This window comes from Schistocerca gregaria, chromosome 5 (genome assembly GCF_023897955.1).
Source record: "Schistocerca gregaria isolate iqSchGreg1 chromosome 5, iqSchGreg1.2, whole genome shotgun sequence".
Taxonomy (NCBI): domain Eukaryota; kingdom Metazoa; phylum Arthropoda; class Insecta; order Orthoptera; family Acrididae; genus Schistocerca; species Schistocerca gregaria.
In genome coordinates, this window is record NC_064924.1 from 292,555,098 (window position 1) to 292,577,753 (window position 22,656).

A 22,656-nucleotide genomic window follows, 5' to 3' on the forward strand; every position below is an offset into this window, starting at 1 on the left:
CTAATCCATCTACATCTACATCCATACTCCGCAAGCCACCTGACGGTGTGTGGCGGAGGGTACCCTGAGTACCTCTATCGGTTCTCCCTTCTATTCCAGTCTCCTATTCTACGTAGAAAGAAGGATTGTCGGTATGCTTCTGTGTGGGCTCTAATCTCTCTGATTTTATCCTCATGGTCTCTTCGCGAGATATACGTAGGAGGGAGCAATCCGATGAGACCGATGACCTCGCTGTTTGGTCTCTTCCCCCACACAACCAAACCAACGATCAATCTATTGAAGAATGATGGAGCATGTTTTGTGTTCAAGAAAAAAAAAACGGCCTCTGTGAAAACCAATATGGATTGCGCAAACAGATTCTTGTGAAACTCTACTCGCTCTGTTCCTTCATGAATTCCACAGCGCTGTAGACATCGACGCTCAGGTTAATGCCGTGTTCCTCTCTCAATACGTCGCACTGGTGTTTAGCGAAAAAAAAATTCAAGTTTACCCAGTATCGGACCAGATTTGCGACTGAAATCAAGACTTCCTTGCAGAGAGAACTCAATACGTCGCCCTTAACGGAACAAAATCGACAGATGTAAAGGTAATTTCCGGAGTACTCAGAGGGAGAATGAGAGGATCACGATTATTTACAGTGTATGTAAATGATCCAGTAGAAAGTCGGATATCCTTTAAGATTGTTCGAAGATGATGCGGTTGTCCGCAAGAAAGTGAAAACGCCGGAAGAATATCGAGTTGCTGAATAATCTGCAGAGGACTGCAGGTTCTGGCAGTAGTTACACTGTTTTTGACAAACTGCTGCCAACAGTATCTCCTGCAAAATATCTAGGAGCAACTATCCAGGACGCAGTAAGTCGAATTACGACATGAAACAAATAGCAGAAAAGCAAGTGACATACTGAGATTGAAAGGAAGAAACTTAAGGAAATGTAACTCATCCACTAAGGAAGTTGCTTATAAGGCGATTGTTCGACCGATTCTTATCGTTCACCTATCTGAGATCCCTACCAGGTAGGACTGACAGAAGACGTAAAGAAGATCCAACGAAGAGCGGCGCGTTTCGTCACGGGATCGTTCAGCCGACGCGAGAGCGTTATGGCGAAGCTCAACAAACACCATTGGTAGAGGTAAGAAGACAGGCGTTGGGCATAAATGATTTACTATTGAAAATTCCGGTGTTGAGATGTATAAGAAATTGCTTCCTCAAACGTACATCTCGCAAAATGACCACAACAAGAAACTTCGAGAAATTAAAGCTAATACAGAGGCTTACCGACAATAATTTTTCCCGTATACCATTCGTGAACGGCACAGTGAAGGGAAGATAGGTTACTAGAAGCACCGTCCCCATCCATCGTCAGGTCACTTGTGGAGTTTTGATGTAGATGCATAACATCGGGCACAGAAGCGACGGGACTATGACTTTTCAGACGAGTCCTGCTCTCCCTTCGGCATCACGGTGGTCTTATCCACGCCTGGAAGCTACGAGGGGAGCGATCATTGGTAGATTGCATTCATCATTGTACGGCATAGTACCAGGCGAGATAGTATGTTGTACCGCTATGTATACTACACGATCATCTCTGATTCGTATTGCCCAGCTGGCGTCAGTGGCTGAGCGGTTCTAGGCGCTTCAGTCCGGAACCTCGCTGCTGGTACGGTCGCAGGATCGTATCCTGCCTCGGGCATGGATGTGTGTGTGATGTCCTTAGGTTAAGCTAGGTTTAAGTAGTTCTAAGTCTAGGGGACTCATGACCTCGATGTTAAGCCCCATAGTGCTTAGAGCCATTTGGATCATTTTCGTATTGCCCGTAATTTGGACAGCATGCATTATATTTCTGACGTTAGAATTTCCTCATACATATCTACATCATCCGTAAACAGTTTGAGATTAGAACTCATACAATAAATCATTAACTCGTAACGTAAGCAAGAACGACCCTATCACACTCTCGTGGAGCACGCCAAGGGTTTCTACAGTGTCTATAGATGACTCTCCACCCTAGGTAACGTTCCGCCTCAATTAAGCCTGCGGTGGGAACGGGATCATCGAGACTATGGATCGACTGGAACGCGTCATTCCGAATAATTCTGAATCACTTTTATTGTGACGTCAAGTCGATGGTCATCAACCAGGCTGATGGTTGCTCGAAACCTGCACTGCGCCAAGGCCGCATACTGTTGGGGACATTATTGTACTGTGGCGGACATTCACCAGGGCTTCGATGAATGGTCGAAGGCGCCATGACATCTATAGGCTACGTGAACGTACTGCAGCCCCCTACAGCCCTTCATGCTTGTCGTCTACCCCGAGGGCGATGGCATCTTCCAACAGGGTTACTTCCAGTGCCACCAGACCAGAATCGTACTACAGTGGTTTGAGGAGCATGATAGAGAACTCAAGTTGATGTCTTCACACCAAATTCGCCGATGGAACACATTAGGGCCGCTATCGTACCCACAAATCCCCTGCCCATAACTCAAAAAAGTTGCGTGACCTGTGATTAGACGTCGAATGCCACATATTTCTGGAAATCTAAGGACTTGTAGCATCCGTTCCACGCTTTATAACCTCTGTATTGCATTTCAAAGGAGGACCAACATGCAATTAAGCAAGTGGTAATAATGTTTTCACTTATCAGTTTAATGTCCTAAGTATCAATTTTTATCACGACACTACAGAGATTGAGGCTGGTAACTGATGTTAGAGATGCTCAATGTTTCTTGGTAACTCGGTTGACAAGATCTTCTGTTATATGCAGACAAAGAAAATGTGATTGAGATTGTCTTCACCACAGTCGCACAGAGGAGACGGTATGATATTGGTACGATGTAGGTGTTTTAATCGTAATGTAACTCAACGGCGATATATTGATTAAGAATTTCAAGGCGAAGTTGAGCCCTGGGTAAATGTACCTGATTGATGAGGTGCTGAAAACCACTACCTCTGCAGTGATGTTATACGCAAATGGCACATCGGCAAATAAAACTCGGCATAGCTGTGGTAAAGAACTGTGCCAGGTAGCTTTGCCCCGTCGCTGCTACCGCTATTTACACAAAAGCTTTATCATTGTCGCACTCTGTCCAGGCTTTTACGTTCTCGTGCGTATAGCATGTTTAAAAGATGACGGATCGGCAGGAAGCAGGAGACACTGTAGAACAGAAAAGCTGTGCGGGTTGCCTAGTTGCAGAAATGTAGGCGGTCGGCTGCCCGGCTTCAGGCAATCAGAATAACGAATATGCAGAAACTTCTTCCTACCCGTCAGTACTTTCTGTGACAGTGTATGTGAAAATATGTTGCAGCCTCTGCAACAGCGATATCTATTTACAGCGTGAATATTCTACTGTAAACAACACATTTTCTTTCGTTAGTCACTATTTAGCATTACTGCATATTATTCGTCCTTCAGCAAGGAATATCAGTTGTAGTCGCTAGCCAAAGATGCACGAGGTCATTGGTTCGATTTCCACCTCATGGAATTGCTTACCATTGCATTTATGACTTTTTGGAAGTTTCTGGAACTTGCTCTTCTATGGAATATTGTAATTTGCTACAGCATTCTGTATACAAGGGAAACGTTATCCCGTATCTCAATATGCGTCAGCGTCTACGAACGCTGTCCATCACTTGACAGGCTTCCTTATTTCCTCTTGAAAAACGCCTCCATAACTTCACTCTCCGCCGGAAACTTGAATTACGTGTTTGCACCTTTAACGGACCAGAAATGTGAAAATCACTTGGAGTTGGGTCAGCACTGTACGGTAGACGCTCCACCAACTCAAACCAAAATTCTGAACGCACTGGATTGTTTTCCAAGCTGTATGATGGTTGTCTGGAATTATTCTGAAGCAAAATCTCACGTTCTGTAGTGATGGGACAACAGATTGGTTTTAACAACCGACTGCTTTTTGTTCAGCGAGCGAAAAAGCCAAATGTAACTAAACTTTGCGACTGTCTCTGCTATGCTCTTCACGTCTGACTGGTTTTATCTAATGTGAGAGAACCGACTGACACAAGTCTCAGACAGGTGCGGCAGTTATATGTATGTTTCCTCTCAGTCTTTGCGTATGAGTGATTTCATGTACAAACTTCTTAGCATTTTCGGTCACGCATTAACCTTTACAAGACATGGAAATTTTTTAGAGCTAAATAGCGTATCTCATTCGAAAGAGGGATGAATAACAATTATATTTCAAAAAAAATTAAGTATTTTCAAAATTTATGTATTTATTTATTTAAATACCAATTTTTTTCACACTTATGGCATTAAATTTGGATTTTTGGTTGCTTTTAAAAGGTTATTAACTAGAGCTAGGTTATAAATTATTCCTTAAAAAATGAACAATACTTTTTATTTAAATTTATTGAAGCTCTCTGTCTCCCGCTGGTTTGCACACATCTAATTCTATTTCGGAAAGTGCTGAGATGGCATGATACTATACAGTTTTTAATATTATTTAGTGACTTGATTACTTGTTTTTTAGCATGTACTGCTTTTTTGCCGACAAGTATTATACTTGTCATCATTCTTTAATTTTCCACACGAATCATCCTTTCAGATACTGTATATCGCACTGAATTTATCTTGAGGATCATTTCTATCCAGTCATATGATTTTTTCCATTCCCACGCCACTGAGTGTTTCGGCATTCTGCTCCAGACATGAAGGTCACTAGTAAGAAAACGCTTACAAGTTGTAAACATGGACGAAAAACTGAACTAAAAGCCCTTGGAACTTAATAGAAAAAATATCGGAATTGCAACAACAGTGGCGACAGACGATAACACAGTCAACAATAATAATCTAACAATGGCAAGACGATCGAATGTTTCCACTCAGAGATGAATGTGCCAGGTGGCGGACTGCGTCGATTGTTTTCAATCGATTGCTTGCACAGATTGGTTTCACTGGAAAGAAATCAATAAATAATAATAATAACAATAATAATAATAATAATAATAATAATAATAATCCGGTCCGCCACTCGTGGTAGCGTTCTCACTTCCCGAGCACGGGGTCCCAGGTTCGATTCCCGGCGGGATCAGGAATATTCACCTGCTCCGAGATGACTGGGTGTTGTTGTGTCGTCATCATCATTCATCCCCATTACGGTCGAGGAAGGCAACGGCAAACCACCTCCACTAGGACCTTGCCTAGTAAGGATGTGCGGGCCTCCCGCATCATTCCCCTACGCTGTCAAGAAGCATGGGACTTCATTTGCATTCCAATAGTAATCCGACTGAATTGACTGTTTCCATTTGGTTTCACTCAAAAGAATGACTGCAAAATTCAATTGTTTTGCGTACAACTACAGTCGGATGGGTCGACTGCATCGATTGTTTTCATTCGGTTGTTCCATTCACCTACCTTTTGTAAGCTTCCTTCTCCTCTTTGTTTCGATTTTGGATTTCAGATCTTGCAGTGGCTCACAATAACTGATACTATTCACTGACTGACCTTTAGGATTGTAATGAATCTGCGGTTGACCTTTCAGATCCTAAAACGCTGTTATAATTAACTTTTCTGTAGAAGTCTAGCATCACACCATTGCACTGCCGCTTACTCTGAGGCTCATAGTGGGAAATCACGTCTCATCAACCATTACTATGCGAAAGAATGTCTTCTCCTCCCTCTTCAAAAGTTCTTAAATGTAATTTCGTCATTGCTTAACGTTACTGTTTGTTTGTTCACAGTTAGCGTGGTGCCCTGCAAATACGAACTTTGTGATAGTTTACAGACTGCAAATGCTGAACCATGGCTTATGTTCAACTCATGTACAAAATCATTACTTCTGACACAAAGATCACAATGAATCCTCCACTCAGCTTTCTCGATATTCCTGTCCCTTTAAGTGGATGGTCTACCTGAACGCTCTTCGTCGCATAAAGTTACACGTTCGCATTTGTTGTGATTTATCCGCTCGTAAAATCTTCGTTCGCTAATATTTTTATTACATCACACAACTTTATTCTGCTAATAATCTGTGCAACATTAGCCCATTCAGTATACAGAAAACGGTTATCTTGTGTTTTATCCGAGTATACACTTGGTTCACTCTGGATGCTCTTAATATAGTCGAATACACAATAATTTACCACAGCGCAATAACACATTAAATTAGAATTATGTAAAAGCGTCACAGTTTAGTATGATTATTTCATATGTTTTCATTGCCATTGCCTTGATCACAGAAATTAGTTACATGGCTGGCCGATCTAAACTGCTAAGCATCAGAACTACACAAGAGTGGAACACACAACATGCAAATAGTTATTTTAAATTATGAAATAAAAAAGTACCTGCATAATTGAGAAAAACTACCATCCAGGTTGTTATGGAGTAACATGTCACAAAATGGGTAAAAAAATGTGAACTGCCTTTCGTGCTTCTGGGTCACGCTTACAACAGGGAGATAAACTCTGCAAAAGTATGGACAGGTTACATCAGGTAGGACGACCAGATAAATATAAACTGGAAATATAGAAGCTAAATGACAACAGAACTCATTATCTAAAATTAATATTTTGTTTTTAACAGGACAGATATATGGCAAGAAAACAATGTCACTGAAAATGTATTATTAAATGCTAATAATAATACAATTTCGGAATGGAAGGGGCTATTAACGGAAAGGCATGAATGAATATAAGTAAAAACAGTCTTTAAAAATATAAAACATGTGAAAGAAATTGTTATTCCCAACTTACGCAAGGTGACCATGCTTTTGCACTCTCTCCTGGTACTGTGTATCTCCTTATGTGACGAAAATCACTAAAGGCTGTACTTTCAGGCCACTAACGTTACACGTTACTCTGTAACAAAATTTGAAAGGTTGTCTTTCCTCTAATCTGCTTTTCATCTGTCCTGCACTTTTTTAAATTCTGTTGAGACCTGCTTGGCAGTTGAAAGCGACCAAAGTATTTGCGTGGATCTGAAGATGGCAGCTTAGTCCTGTCGAAACTAATAATCCAGTGTACCCACACATGATCAACGCAATAAAAACGTATCTAAAGCTTTGTTTATATTCAATAAAACCGTTTGTGAATATTAAATAGGATGCTCCATAGACAGTGCTTAATTTTATGATTATTTAGTTACATGTTAACTGCTTTTAGGTGAAACTTTTTTCTACATATTTGTACCGGAGGCTGTATATAGCGTTCATGGGAATTAGTAAGGAGCTAGTCTCCGGACGAAATTACTTCTTGCAGTAATGTTGCAGTCTTACGCTGTCTATGGAGGCAAATGAAGAAAATATGCCAGAGGTATTCTTCGGAACCACAGTTATGGTATGAAGATAGGACCATCTATGAATCGATACAGGTGTTAGACGAAACTCGTTCATCTGAGGCGCGATACGGTCACTTCAAAGTACCCGCTGCTATCACTTTGTCTAGAAGATGAGTAATGAGTAATAGGTGTTTTTGCCTGCAAGAGAAGTATCGTGAAGGGATACAACGTTGCCGGACTGGATATTAGTCATCCCCTTAACAGAGAATTTCAGTCACCTTGGAACGCCGTAGAGCTTGCACAACCGGTGCCAGGAGTCATGTGACCCTCCAACCATGACTTAAATCCCTAATAGTAAGTGACGTATGTGTGCCATTTGGTTGGCTGTATGTGTTCAGGAACAGTAATATGGGTTGGCCTGGGAAAACGACGGAATTGGAGCAAGGGGGGCTATTATGTTTGCACGTGCGAATGACCACACTGTCACTTCGCACTGTCCACTGCGTCTAGAAGAAATGGTGTTCCACTCACAGCCGTGTCATAGGGCGTAAATACCGTGATCTTATAAAGGATCCTAACGGACGGGTCTTGGAGACGAGTACTGCGCTTTGTCAATGACAATCGGTTTCATACGCGACAGTAATTGCCGCTGTCGGAGAATGCTGGGCGCTCCAACAAGTTCCCAAGTGTATACTGCGAAGGGAACTGCGTGCAGTGCACATTTGTGGTCGGGTAACTCGTTAAAGGCCATTACTCAAAGCAGCACATTGCTCTACTCCAGGGGTAGTTAACCATTTTTACCTGACTTTACATTATGAAATTTACAATATAAAATTTATGAAACAGAGCTATAGATAGTGGACATTCAGGGTAAGCACGAATTCTTGTCCTGATTATAACCATTTGACATAATAATTTACATTTGATGCCATTAAAAAATAGGTTAGTGTTACTAGTTTTTTTTTAAGACCACCTGCTTTAGTAAACTTCAACGTGTGCTCCCTTGGTAGCCAGTTCCCGCCAGGTGTTTTATAACATGTGTTCTGTCACATTACCCACAGCAGCTTGTGTCCTATCCTTCAGTTCGTCGACGTCAGCAACTGGTGTGACGAAGACTCTGTCCTTGATATAGACCCAGAAAAAAAAGTCAAGGGGTGTAATGTCTGGAGAGGGGGGTGGCCAGGTTGTTGGACAGTTCCTTCCAATCCACCGATCCGGAAATCTTTCATCCAGGAAATCACGCACTAACAAAGCCCAGTGGGAGAGGGGGGAGTTCTCCATCTTGATGGAAAGGTATCTATGGTTGATAGTCTTTTAACTGTGAGGCAATGAACTGTTGCAAAACGTCTAAGTAAATGTTAGCGGTAATGGATTTTTCCGCGAAGAAAAAAGGTCCATAAACCTTGTTATGCATGAGGCCGCACCAAACATTCACTTTTTCGCTGTCTCGCTGTAACTGTACAGTAGCACGTGGAGACTCTGGAAATGGAAATGAGCTTTTGACGTCATTGGCCGGGAGGCCCCTTGCGGGGCACGTCCGGCCTCCTTCGTGCAGGTCTTATTACATTCGACGCCACATTGGGCGACCTGCAGGCCGGATAGGGATGAAATGATGATGAAGACAACACAGCACCCAGTCCCTAAGCGGAGAAAATCCTCGACCCAGCCGGGAATCGAACCCGGGACCGTAGACGGCAATCCGTCACGCTGACCACTCAGCTATCCGGGCGGACTGTGGAGACTCTGAACGCCATATATTTACCATTCCACTGACATGAAAGGTGGATCCATCGGTGAAGCATATGCGATTTTAGTAATCGTTACCGCCACCAATCATGTTGAGAATCTCAGTTCCAAATTCAGCACGTGTCAGCAAATCATTCGGTTGCAAGAACTGCACGATTTGCACTTCGTAAGCCTTTTATGAAGAATCTTCACCACACTTGCTTGCGGTATTTGAAGTTCACGTGATGCTTGACGAGTTGATTTAGACGGACTCTGTTGAAACGATTGCCGAACACGATCAACAATTACATCACTCACACGAGGCCTACCACTTCGAGGACGATCTTCAACGCTGCCTGTTTCGTTAAACTTTGATACCATCGCTTTATTTATTTAATGTCAGGAGGGCTGCGTCCATAAGAAGCCCGAGATTTACGCTGAACATTGATGGGCGATTTCGTTTCGTGAAACCAAAGCACACATTGCGCTTTCTCCTACTTCGACGCCATTTCGCCAGCAACTAACGTGACGTAACAGACCGCGTCGGTGTTGTGGAGCACTAGCGCCATCTATTCGTCACAACAACTAGTAACACTAAAAAATGTAACGGCATCAAATGTAATTTATTATCTCAAACAGTTATTTGTTATAAATTTTTATAATCAGGGCAAGACTTTGTGCCCACCCTGTATATATAATAATTTTTTTAGCCTTACAGCCTACCGCCCATCACGAAAGCTGGAACGTCCAGTAGTGGGCGGTAGGGAGCAAGATGATTGCTACTCCTCTACAAAGTGATTCGAAACACACAGAAACAAGGCAGCAGCTGACTGCATGTGTGTACTGTCGTCCCTGGAGTCGCGATTTCGCCTCTTTTCAAGTGGTACAATGCGTCGACTACGCTGACGGATAGTGTCTATAGTTCACACTGGAGATGGTTTTGCCACGTTTTGAGGGGTGTTTTTTTTGTACCACGTATTGGACTCACTGATGTAAGCGTGTACATGAACTAGGATCCAAAACAGGAAATAAATCGATAATCCGTCGCAACTCAACTATATCGCGTATCTAGATATCAACTACAGAATAGCTATCACCAGTGCTAAAAATATAAGGAACACAAAGGTATCGAACACTGACTGGCAAAAAACAAGATCAACATCACAATTATACAGAACTGGGAACTTCGTAATGAGTAACATACCATTTAAAAGGTATCATATAGACTCAAAAGGCTTTTAACTGCACATATTGTTACGTGAGTTTAGCATCTACATAACTTACTTCAAACTTTGGCTGCTATTTACAGACCTACACAACCAGCCACAGTTCACTTGAACTGGGATGAACAGCATCGTCTGTTCATAACATATGTGCATAACCAGTGGTTCAAACAGATTTTCTATTACAAAATTTTGTATCGCAAGATTTTATATTACAAATAAGTACACTGATAACAATTATCGAAAAAATTAACATTAAGTAAATCATAAGGTAACGTAACCAGCTGTAATGCGTTAATTGAATAAAGCACTTATCCTGACGCGAAGAGTATGAGTTAAAATAAATGTTAATAGGTGTTAATTTCTGTCTTCCTGTTCTTCAAAGTTATATCTTAAATCCTAGATACTCTGCACCTTTTGTATCATTATTTAAGTGGCAAGATAAGAACATTGAAGGGTAAAGCTAGAGAGAAACCCAAATGAAATTTTATAAAGCCATGGGAGTGTCCACAACGGTATATGGAGCATGAAGGTTCGTCATAAAGAACGAAAACCTATGGCAATTTGAAACATCAGAAGTGAAATTCCTTAGATCAATGAAAAGCTGCAGAAGAGAAGACAGTATAAGAAATGAATAAATAAGGAAAGAACTGGGGTCTCATCCTTTAACTGAAAAAGTAATGCAACGAAAGGAGTATTTGAACGTCTCTTCAAAAATTCCCTCGACAAACAGTGGAATACAATGCTATTGAAAGGAGTTTTGGGTAGCCGAGAAAGAGATGGTGAGGCTGGAACAGGTGATGACCTAATCCTGGATCAGTAGAAACGAAGAGGTCAGTTAACCTTAAAATTAACTAATAAAATATTTACTTAGCCGTGATGAAAAGCTTAGTATTACCAGTTCTTTCAAATCCGCCTTCTTGGCGGAAGGTTTGTTTCGATCTACGGGAGACGCATCTTGCCTATTTTTCTTTTTTCTTTATAGTTATTTCATCCCCTCTCGCTCCATACGGAGAAGGGTTAGGCTGTCAGCGGTACAGACAACCCGCTCTGCAGTCAATTGACAAGAAAATCTGAATGATATGAAAGAATAATAAACAGAAATTTGATATATTTACAATGAATGTAAAACTTCTTAAAGGCGAAAAAGAAATAGGAAAGTTCACTTATTTCGCTTTTAATTAAAAACAGTTGTAATAAAAAGTAAAAATCAGAAACACAAATTACATTGAAAAACATTTTTAAAAAATTAAAAGCTTGACGCAGAAGATTGATATTTAAAAGAAGCACTTCACTAACTATAAAGCTGGAAAGACCTGCTATGAGGTACATTTTGCCTCCTCCTCCTCCTCCTCCTCGTCCTTTTCTTCTTCTTCTTCTTCTTCTTCTTCTTCTTCTTTCCAAGGGAGGCGGGCTGGCAGCAGCTTAGTACTCCGCTCTCCAGCCTACAGAATTTGTTTTAAAAAGATGAAGACAATAAATAATAAAAGCAGGCGATAAAATAGGTGACTTAAATGGTAAAATGGCGGAAACTTGTGGAACTTAAAAACGTAAAACAAAGGGTTGGTACTGCTAATAAAATATACAGGAAGTAGACAGGTAAAATAATAGACAGACAAAAACACGGCGGCAGTCTGGTTTGTGTTCGACAGAGATATAAAATTCACACCCAGCCACAGAGTGATTTCTGTTCGCAACAGTTTGGAAAGACGCACAATACTGAACACTCACTTGAACACTGTACACTAAAAAGTTGGCACACATATGACACACCACAGCCGAGGGCTGACGGGGAGAGCCTGCACAGATGATGGGAAAGAGAATGGGGGAAGGAGAGGAAAAACGAAGTGGGGGGAAAGGGGGGAAGGAGCCGATGGAGGACGAGAATCCATAAGGGGGGGGCTGGGCAGAGGAGGGGAATGCAGAAGGACTCGGGGGGGGGGGGGGAGGAGCATCGTACCTAGTGTGTTCTTTACTTTGTAATAATACTCGATGGCTTGTCAAACGAGAACAAAATGTATGATTGCAAGATAAGGCCGTTTTTCTTGTAATTATTGACAATGTTATTAATATGAATTCAGGCCATTATACACGTCACAGGATTGTCAATACACATTTTATAGGAATTTTATTGTATATCACTTGCGATGGAGAGCCAACACACTGACGTTCACATGATCGTATTATTTAGTGCGTTAGTGTATAGGTTTTGGTATGTAGCACAAAACATTGTAAAGTAAAGTACATAAAAGATAACACCTAGCTTTCAGTTATGTTAAGATATTTTTTTAAAAGTTTAACGTTGTTTTTAATTCATATTTTTCGCATCAGGATCAGTGCATTGTTCCATTATTACAGATGGTTGCTTTACCTTCTAGTTCATTGTTTTCCTATAGTCTACTTATTTTATAATACAAAATTTGTTTGAACTATTGTCAGTGGACAGAAGGTGCTGTTGATCATCTATGAAGTACGCTGTGGCTGGTTGTACAAATCTGCAAACAGCAGTCCCAATTCGAAGTAAGTTGTGTACATTCCAACAACGTGTAACAACATGAGCGGATATAAGCCTTTTGTTTCTACATGACTCTCTTCAAACGGTACGTTAAGTCTCCATTTCTGTATAGCTGTGATACTGACGTCGTTTTTACGAGTTACTGTCTGATTCCTTCTAATTTATTATATTTTTAGCACTGAAGACAGTTATTCTTTAGCTCATCCAAGACCTGCAATAAAGTAAAGATTGAGTTGTGACCGATTGCTGACTTTCTTCCTTTTTTGGATTACATCACAGTCGTGAAGCACAACCGTTATATTGGAATACAACTTGATAAACGAGGATGTTTGTTTCAACAGTCTAGGTGCCGAAGTGTTGCTCTTTGTTGTACATCTTAATGATGACTCTGGTGCAAACAGTCGCGTGTTACAAGATAGTGACAGTAGTATTCAGAGGGCTGAGTGCACACGTTCCCGGTTTCCACGATGAATCAGCGGTCTATCACACGTCGACTTGTCCGCGAAATCATCTGATCCCACAGAACATTAGGGGTTATTAGTGAGCCGTGGTTGGCTCATGTTATGCATTGGATTAAACCTTGGTTGCTATTCTGTGTTTAGTCTCCCGCGGTTATCGCTATTATGCTGTTATCCTCTCTGTCCGCGAGTGGCAGCGGCGGTGTGTATCTACACTCCTGGAAACTGAAATCAGAACATCGTGAATTCATTGTCCCAGGAAGGGGAAACTTTATTGACACATTCCTGGGGTCAGATACATCACATGATCACACTGACAGAACCACAGGCACATAGACACAGGCAACAGAGCATGCACAATGTCGGCACTAGTACAGTGTATATCCACCTTTCGCAGCAATGCAGGCTGCTATTCTCCCATGGAGACGATCGTAGAGATGCCGGGTGTTGGCCCTGTGTGCCTCGGTCGTATGCAGTCCTGATTGTGGCGCTCACCTGCACGGCGCCAAACACGCATACGACCATCATTGGCACCAAGGCAGAAGCGACTATCATCGCTGAAGACGACACGTCTCCATTCGTACCTCCATTCACGCCTGTCGCGACACCACTGGAGGCGGGCTGCACGATGTTGGGGCGTGAGCGGAAGACGGCCTAACGGTGTGCGGGACCGTAGCCCAGCTTCATGGAGACTGTTGCGAATGGTCCTCGCCGATACCCCAGGAGCAACAGTGTCCCTAATTTGCTGGGAAGTGGCGGTGCGGTCCCCTACGGCACTGCGTAGGATCCCACGGTCTTGGCGTGCATCCGTGCGTCGCTGCGGTCTGGTCCCAGGTCGACGGGCACGTGCACCTTCCGCCGACCACTGGCGACAACATCGATGTACAGTGGAGACCTCACGCCCCACGTGTTGAGCAATTCGGCGGTACGTCCACCCGGCCTCCCGCTTGCCCACTATACGCCCTCACTCAAAGTCCGTCAACTGCACATACGGTTCACGTCCACGCTGTCGCGGCATGCTACCAGTGTTAAAGACTGCGATGGAGCTCCGTATGCCACGGCAAACTGGCTGACACTGACGGCGGCGGTGCACAAATGCTGCGCAGCTAGCGCCATTCGACGGCCAACACCGCGGTTCCTGGTGTGTCCGCTGTGCCGTGCGTGTGATCATTGCTTGTACAGCCCTCTGGCAGTGTCTGGAGCAAGTATGGTGGGTCTGACACACCGGTGTCAATGTGTTCTTTTTTCCATTTTCAGGAGTGTATATTGTCACCTTGTACTGTCTTTGGTCTGGCGCTTATAGTTTCCGGCTGTGCTGTGTGCGACCAGTAGGTCTGTTGGCGTGGAGCAGCGAGGAAATCTCCGCGGCGCGTAGAGATTTTGGCCGAGGCCGCTGGCGGCGTCCACGCGCGGTCGGAGTGTGAGGTGTTGTTAACATTGCTACAAGATCCGTGACTCACCGATCCTGGACACGAAAGTTGAGTTTTGTCTTAATCTACCGGCCAGTAACGACTGTTCACATTGTGTCGTTTGGGTTTCGTTGTCGGCTGTTCGGACATTCCCGCGAGCAAGAACGTGTGTTTTCAAGTTGGCAAATTTTAGCCACCCTAACTATACATGGTTATTTGGAATTGAAGTGCATCAGCGGAATCTTCTGGCTTGTGGCCGTTAACGTTCCGGTTACCTGCCCTGGCCGTTGACGTAATTTCAGGCAGTGTATTTTCCTCACCGTGTTGTCGCTGTCAAGCACGGTGTGTAGTTTGACAGCTCAATGTATAATTGGTTGTGAGTGCCAATACTTTCTACATTGTTCCATTGAACTCGCTCCTGTGTGGTGGTCGGGTGGAGCGGAAGTTATCTTGTCGGTGGATCCGTTGACTGTCTGTCGGTTGGTTTGTCGTCGAATCGAGAATGGTTGGGCCGACTGCCTGTCTCACCAAAGCGAGCGTTTGTGACTGAAATCCAGGCCGACCCTCGGAAACTTCTGAGCGCCGTTGGGTGTACTGCCTTTTCTTATTTGTTCTTGTTGTTTGTTTCTGTATGGCTTCTAGCCGATTATTAGAGTAAGTTTGTTTTGCCCTTAAGGCGTAAGATTGTTTAGGCCTTGAGCTTAATTTAAAGAACTCCTTCAAGATAAGGCCTTTTGCCTTTAAAAAAATTCTGGTATTGGTTTGAGTCGTAAGTTATTGACTTTCAGACGATTTTAAATTAAAGTGGTCTTGCCCTTAAGGGATGAGATTGTATGGCGTATTGAGCCGATTATTGAATTTCAAAAATCAATGCTGCTTTTTAAAATTTTCTTCTCTTGTAATGTTTGGTCAAATAAATAAATTTGTACGTTCGAGTGTAAGTGACAGCCGCTTATTTTGGCCCCATTGCACAATTTAAACGTCCTGTTCTGTCTTGCGGGTTTAGCGGGGTGTCTCAGTTAGGAACAGCGGTTGAAATGTTGCAATCAATATCCTCGCAATTAGGTAACGATATGAGACCTAATCGTCAACGCGTGGCTTCACCTTTGCATACGGCATACCTGAAGAAATTTGTGGACTACCTTCCTCGCCAAAGGTCCTCATACGGGATAGAGATGGGGGTTGCAGGATACATCACTCTAACATCTGTAAGTAATATTTTTTCGACCAGCGTCGGTGAAAAAATGCGTAATTTGTTGTGAGACATTGCGGAATATTCCACGTTTCGCGCCGGCCAGTGTGGCCGAGCGGTTCTAGGCGCTTCATTCTGGAACCCTGGGGCCGCTACGGTTGCAGGTTCGAATCCTGCCTCGGGCATGGATGTGTGTATTGTCCTTAGGTTAGGTTAGGTTTAAGTAGTTCTAAGTTCTAGGGGACTGATGACTTCATATGTTACGTCCCATAGTGCTAAGAGCCATTTTTGAATATTCCACGTTTAGCCCCTACCGTTTCATGAAGCCCTGATTGGTGGCGGCTTCAAAATCTCTTCAGTAACGGGGGTGCGTTCCAAGCAGAGAACTGTCATCGAGTTTATTTTGGCGGAATAGCAGAGCATCACAGATATATTGATAGGCGCTTGCTGAATCTCTACGGAAAGCTAGCAGTGAACAAAAGGACGGTGATTTGTTGGGCGAAGCGTCCGTCATCATCGCAACAAGGTGGCGGAAACCTGTCCAATCTCCTGCTTGCCGGCCGCACACGCCTGTTACTCCTGCAGTGTTGGAACGTGTATCGTCACAAAACTGCAAACAAACTTCTCCTTCTCCCTGACAACGCAAGACCCCACACAAGTCCGAGCGCCAAAGAAGAGCTTACAAAACTTCGTTGAACTGTTCTTCTCATCCACATTACAACCTGGATCTCGCAACTTCCGATTTCCATCTCTTTGGCCCAATGATGGATGCACTCCGCGGGAAGAAGTACGTGGATGACGGAGAGTTTATTGATGGAGCAAGACGTTGCCTCCGACGCCGACCAGTAGAGTTTAAATGGCTCTGAGCACTGTGGGACTTAACATCTGAGGTCATGGGTCCTCTAGAACTTAGAACTAGTTAAACGTATCTAACCTAAGGACATCACACACATCCATGCCCGAGGCAGGATACGAACCTGCGACCGTAGCGGTTGCGCGGTTCGAGACTGTAGCGCCTAGAACCGCTCGGTCACTTTGACCGGCCCCGCCCAGTAGAGTGGTACTATGGCCACGCAAGTCCTCCCAATAAGGTGGTTTAAGAACGTCGAATTGAACGGAAATTTTATTCAAAAACAGGGTTTTGTTGCCAAAGAATGGGGAAAAATAAGATGTATTGAAATCCTGACAAAAAGCAACTTCTTTCAGAAAGAAGTGTTGCAGTACTCATTGAACGCGCTTTGTGGATACGCGCACAAAATAGCTGCTAACTGCATAATGGTACTCATAGTGATACGTACTCCGCGTATAACTGTGTGTGTGTGTGTGTGTGTGTGTGTGTGTGTGTGAGGATGAGAGAGGGGGGGGGGAGGGGGGGGGCAGCGGTGGCCGCTTTGATGCGGGCGTGGCTTAATAGCCTGGAGCGTGCGCTGGACAGTCGGCTCACGCGGCCGGGCAACAGTCCTCCCTGGAGAGACCGCGAAGCCCCTGGGACGCCTGCGAATCAGTGTCCGGCAACCCCGCGGGCATCCAATCACGGACCTGTAATTACCCGTACAGGAGCGGATGCTGACAATCTGGGCGCCTTCAAAGGCGAGCCCCCATGGTGACGTTTGTTCTCTCATTCTGTTTCCATCTCGTGCAGTGGCTTCATGGTACCATTATAGATCTCACAGCTACTGGAGAGAAGTGAATCGACTGACATCGGGCCGTGTAAAAGTCTTTCCGCTAAGCTTTGTTGTACATATTGTAACACCCGATCTGTTTTTTCGTCGGACGGGAGAGGCCCCTTTGACAATGCACTCTGTAACAAAGAAAATGACGCACCATGAAGAAATTATCCGAATAGGACGGGAATCATGTAAGGGCAAACAAATAGTTACAATTTAAAAAAAAAAGGATGATTTATTAATGAGAAAGAGATTCACAACTTGACCAAATCTATAAGGTATTGGTCCACCCCTGGCTCTTGTGAAAGCAGTTACTCGGCTTGGCATTGATTGATAGAGCTGCTGAATCTCTTCCTGAGGAGTATCGTGCCAAATTCTATCTAACTGGCGTGTGAGATCGTCAGAATCCCGAGATCGTTGGAGCGCCCGGCCCACACCGCTCCAAGCATTGTCAGTGGGGGAGAGATCGGGCGACCTCACTTGTCCAGGTAGGGTTTGCCAAACAAGAAGATAAACCCCGAATGAGATTTTCACTCTGCAGCGGAGTGTGCGCTGATATGAAACTTCCTGGCAGATTAAAACTGTGTGCCCGACCGAGACTCGAACTCGGGACCTTTGCCTTTCGCGGGCAAGTGCTCTACCAACTGAGCTACCTAAGCACGACTCACGTCCGGTACTCACAGCTTTACTTCTGCCAGTATCCGTCTCCTACCTTCCAAACTTTACAGAAGCTCTTCTGCGAACCTTGCAGAACTAGCACTCCTGAAAGAAAGGATACTGCGGAGACATGGCTTAGCCACAGCCTGGGGGATGTTTCCAGAATGAGATTTTCACTCTGCAGCGGAGTGTGCGCTGATATGAAACTTCCTGGCAGATTAGGTTCGCAGAAGAGCTTCTGTAAAGTTTGGAAGGTAGGAGACGGATACTGGCAGAAGTAAAGCTGTGAGTACCGGACGTGAGTCGTGCTTCGGTAGCTCAGTTGGTAGAGCAGTTGCCCGCGGAAGGCAAAGGTCCCGAGTTCGAGTCTCGGTCGGGCACACAGTTTTAATCTGCCAGGAAGTTTCATATCAGCGCACACTCCGCTGCAGAGTGAAAATCTCATTCTGGAAACATCCCCCAGGCTGTGGCTAAGCCATGTCTCCGCAGTATCCTTTCTTTCAGGAGTGCTAGTTCTGCATGGTTCGCAGAAGAGCTTCTGTAAAGTTTGGAAGGTAGGAGACGGATACTGGCAGAAGTAAAGCTGTGAGTACCGGACGTGAGTCGTGTTTCGGTGGCTCAGTTGGTAGAGCACTTGCCCGCGAAAGGCAAAGGTCCCGATTTCGAGTACGGTCGGGCACACAGTTTTAATCTGCCAGGAAGTTTCAAGAAGATAAACAATAAAAACTGTCGACAAGTGCAAGCGAGCATTATCGTGCTGAAATGTATGCCCAGATTGGCTTGCCATGAAGGGCAACAGAACCCGGCATAGAGTACTGTCATCGAACTGCCGTCTGAAAGGGTACTGCTGGCGAAGACCAAAGCGGTCCTTCTACGAAAAGAAATGTCACCCCAGACCATCACTAATGGTTGTCCGCAGCGTCTCACACACGTCTTCGACCATGATACCAAGCTGACTGCACCATACGGCCCAACAAGCAGGAGTGATGGACTGGGATGCCATTTCATTTCATAGCAGCATCTTCGGTTGTCATTCACGGCACCCTTACGGCACAGCGGTACGTCGACGCCCCGTTTTGTTGCCCTTCGTGGCAAGCCTTCTTGGACTTACATTTCATCAAGGTAATACCATCCCCTACGTGGTGAGAGTTTCTACTGCTTGTCCCGCACTACATTAGCCAGATAGATCGCCGGATCTCTCCCCAATTGAGAACGTATGGAGCATTATGGGCAAGACCCTCTAACCACGTCGGGGTTTTGAAGATCTACGAGCCAGTTGCACAGAATTTGCCACTATGTTCCTCTGGAGGACATCCAACAGCTATGTCAGCCACTTTCAAGCAGAATAACTGTTTGAATAAGAGCCAGAGATGGACCAACATGTCGCTGATTTGCTCAATTTGTGAAGCTCTTTCTCTTTAATGAATCACATGATTTTTCTGATATTGTAATCATTTGTTTGTCTGTACATGAACGTCAAATCTACCAATTTCCGCCAATTCGGCTGGTTCCTTTGTGGTGTTTCTTTTTTTCCTTAGAGGGTATTATCGCGTAAAACCGCTTGTATGAAAAGCAGACACCAAGTTCAGAATCATTGGGAGAATCCAAAGGAAATGTACACTCATGAGCTACATTATGATGATCTGCTCAGTATCGCCTTATTTTACCCTTGCCACGCAATACAACAGTGATTCTGCTTGCCACGGAATCGATAAGACCTGTCTCGGTTTCGTGATCTATGTGCCTGCCACCAGATATCAATGCACAGGTCACACGATACTCATAACCTATGGACCGGTGATTTGTGAACACCCGGTACAATCCAAGATACTTGGTGGCGAAGATGTCAATATGCTCCTCGAACCATTCTAACACGATTTTGGCCCTGTGACGCATCCTGCTGCAGGATGCCATTGCTGTCGTGGGAAATATCAAGAATGAAGGGTCGCCGGTGGTCCGCAAAAATGTTCAAATAGGGACTACTTTCACAGGCCCCACAGAAGCTACTGCTAATTACGGCCCCCACGAGCCTGCGTTCGGTCAGCAGAAAGACTAGGTGACGATGTACCCGCACTCGACCAGGCGCCTCGTGTCCAATCTCGATGGTCCTGTGTCAACTGCAATCGTTGTTGACCATGTCGCTTAGCATAGGAACACATAATGGCGTCTTCTGCAGAGGTCCATGTTCAATAATGCGCGACTGAGCGAGGTGGCGCAGTGGTTAGCACAATGGACTCGCATTCGGGAGGTTGACGGTTCAAACCTAATTTAGGTTTTCTGCGATTTCCCTAAATCACGTCAGGCAAATGTCGGGATGGTTCATACGAAAGGGCCTTCCTATCTCCCTCACCCCCACCCTTAAGTACCTTGGCGTCGTCCTTGACCGTCGCCTCTCTTGGACCCCCCACCTCCGGACAATCCGAGCCAAGGCGTGCTCCCGCCTCTGTCTCCTCAAGCTCCTTTCTGGCCGTACATGGGGTCTGGACCCCTCCACCATCCTCCATACCTATAAATCCCTCATCCATCCTATCCTCTGCTACACCCACCCTGCCTGGATCTCCGCCCCTCCTACCTTTTACAACTCCCTTCAAATCCTCGAACGCCATGCTCTTCGCCTCGCCTATTGCATCCTTCTCCCCTCCCCCACCCGGATCCTGTACGACCTTATTCCGTTCCCCCACCTCCTCCTTTCCCTTGAAAGGATACAGATCCTCTACACCTCCCGCAAACTCGATGCTCCTCACCCGCTTGTCTCTCCCATCCTCTCCCACCCCCGCCCGCTGCCGCGCCTGTATTTCCACGTCCTACCTGCTCTCCATCTCTCCACTCTTCTTACCCTCTCCCAAGGTTGCTTCCGCCAGCTCCCCCTCCGTGATGATGCCCTCCTCCTCTCCATCTATCCCTCCTACAAACTTTGATACTCCCCTCCCACTTCCTGTGTTTGTTCCTATGGGCAGCCTCTCTCCCTTCTCTCCCCCTTCCCTCCATCCTCCCTTTCTCCCCCTCCTCCCCCGGTCTTCCCATACCCCCATACCATTTCCTCTGCCATTGGCATCTCTGCTCTTCCCTCTCCCTCCCCCAATGCCTTCTTCCCCTCCTAGCAGGTCCCCAGACTCTCACACGTTAAGTGGACATTCGCGCGCCGGAGATCATCGCCATCAGTTTTTCGTGTGTGTGCCGTCATCTCTGTGATTTAGTGCTTTTCGCCGCCACGCTCCTTCGTTCACATGTACCGTCTAAATCATCAGTGTTTGTGCGCAGTGCCGACAGTTTTTCTTGTTTTTTCGCCGAGTGTGAACGGCTTCATGTTTTTAATTACTGTGTCTACTGTTTTTTAACCACCAGTCTTTTACTTTTCTGCCTTCATTTTCTCTTTTATTGTAATGCTTGTGGCTGAAGAGCGGAGTAAAATTTTCCGCTGCCAGCCCACCTTGTATGAGGTGCAAAATAACAATAAAGAGAAAAAAAAATCGTCTGTCCTCGTTCGGCTCACCTAAAGATGGCTGGCAGTTGTCCAGCCGAAATATCGTGGAATGAACTTTACAATGACCGGCTGCAACCCCGAAATCTCTTTGAACACTGCCTATCCTGTATCACAGAATGGGTAAGTCTATGACCTCGACGTTACGTGATGAGGCTTGGATATCCAGTACCGTGACACCGAATTGTTGTTTCAGCATCCTTTGGCGGGCTGGAGTGGCCGAGAGGTTCTGGGCGCTACAGTCTGGGTCCGCGCGACAGCTACTGTCGCAGGTTTCAATCCTGCCTCGGGCATGGATGTGTGTGATGTCCTTAGGTTAGGTAGTTTTAAGTAGTTCTACGTTCTAGGGGACTGATGACCTTAGAAGTTAAGTCCCATAGTGCTCAGAGCCATTTGTACCATTCTTTTCAACGTCCTTTAACCACTTTGCGTAGATGTTCACTCGAATAGTTGATCTGGTTCGCCAGAGATGCTTGTTCTCAGGTGTCGGACCGTAACACTTGCACGTTGTCCAAAGCGCTTATGTTAGTGGACTGTACTAGCTGGAGACCATATTATGGCTAGAATGATACCTCATTTGTCTCATGTCCACTTGTATACTTTCTTCGCTGCGTCTGATACCTGTAACGTCAGCAAACGGCACTCAGTCTTGAAATGGGCTGTGGTCGTAATATTTCGGCTGGAAGTGACCCAATGGAAGATTAAGCTCGAGCATATTTTGCCTTTCAGAAGGACTTACTTACCATGATTAATATCCAGGATATGGCAGTGGTAAATAATTTGTTGTCACTGTCTGCTGCGATTGAACGCCAGTCGTGGAATGGTGTATTAAGTCTTGCACTCTTAGTTATTAACAACACGTCAAGTTTATTCTGCGAATCTACTATCAGACCCTGAAGCAAATTTCGATTCTGTACAGGCCTTCGTGGATTTCGCTATAATGTTTTGGCACTGCGACTTCTCTTCTCCACAAGTATAACATGCAGAGACTATCTCAAAGAACCTCACATGTTAACCACCAAATCATTTACGTACACCGTCAATCTTGGAGGTCCGTCCGAAGGTAGTTTTACAGCTGAAATGCTCTGGCTTGG

At 44.8% G+C, this 22,656-nt stretch overlaps 1 protein-coding gene and 1 non-coding gene across 14 annotated transcripts in view; both read left to right on the plus strand.

The window, feature by feature from the left end:
* LOC126271885 (dystroglycan 1) overlaps positions 1-22,656 on the plus strand; it is a 960,129-nt gene that overhangs the window by 403,236 nt on the left and 534,237 nt on the right. The window lies entirely within an intron of this gene.
* Trnap-cgg (transfer RNA proline (anticodon CGG)) lies at positions 18,388-18,462 on the plus strand. The gene has a single exon. It is a non-coding gene; the product is annotated as a tRNA-Pro (tRNA).